Source organism: Dipodomys ordii, unplaced genomic scaffold, assembly GCF_000151885.1.
Source record: "Dipodomys ordii isolate 6190 unplaced genomic scaffold, Dord_2.0 Scaffold61, whole genome shotgun sequence".
Lineage (NCBI taxonomy): Eukaryota > Metazoa > Chordata > Mammalia > Rodentia > Heteromyidae > Dipodomys > Dipodomys ordii.
The window spans coordinates 10,473,938-10,474,363 of NW_012267277.1; the positions used below are offsets into that span (position 1 = coordinate 10,473,938).

Consider the following 426-nt stretch of genomic DNA (forward strand, 5'->3'; position numbering starts at 1 on the left):
CCTTTCTTTAACATTAACTTTCTCTCTTCTGCCCCTTAAAAACTAAGGCTTGAAAATTTGTTTCTGCCCTGACTCTGCTTTGCTATAGCACTGTAAGTCAAGGTATTTATTACTGAAGTTCCTAGGAACTTTGCTTTTAGTTAGGTTAGTTGTCTCTCCCCCTCCTTTCTGCTTGGGTTGTGCTATAGCTTGTTTTCTTTGTTAGGCTGAAGGAATGAAATTAGGTTGAGGGATAAAGCTATAACTTGATATTTTGTGGGTTTAGTCCTTATGTAAAATTTAATATTGCTTCAAAGATTAATACATTAATTCAACAAATTAAAGTTCTAAAGAATGAGTCTTTTAGCCGGGCGCTGGTGGCTCACGCCTGTAATCCTAGCTGCTCAGGAGGCTGAGATCTGAGGATCGCGGTTCAAAGCCAGCCCG

General features: G+C 39.4%; 1 protein-coding gene across 1 annotated transcript in view; it reads left to right on the forward strand.

The window, feature by feature from the left end:
- Spen (spen family transcriptional repressor) overlaps positions 1 to 426 on the forward strand; it is a 109,128-nt gene that overhangs the window by 66,820 nt on the left and 41,882 nt on the right. The window lies entirely within an intron of this gene.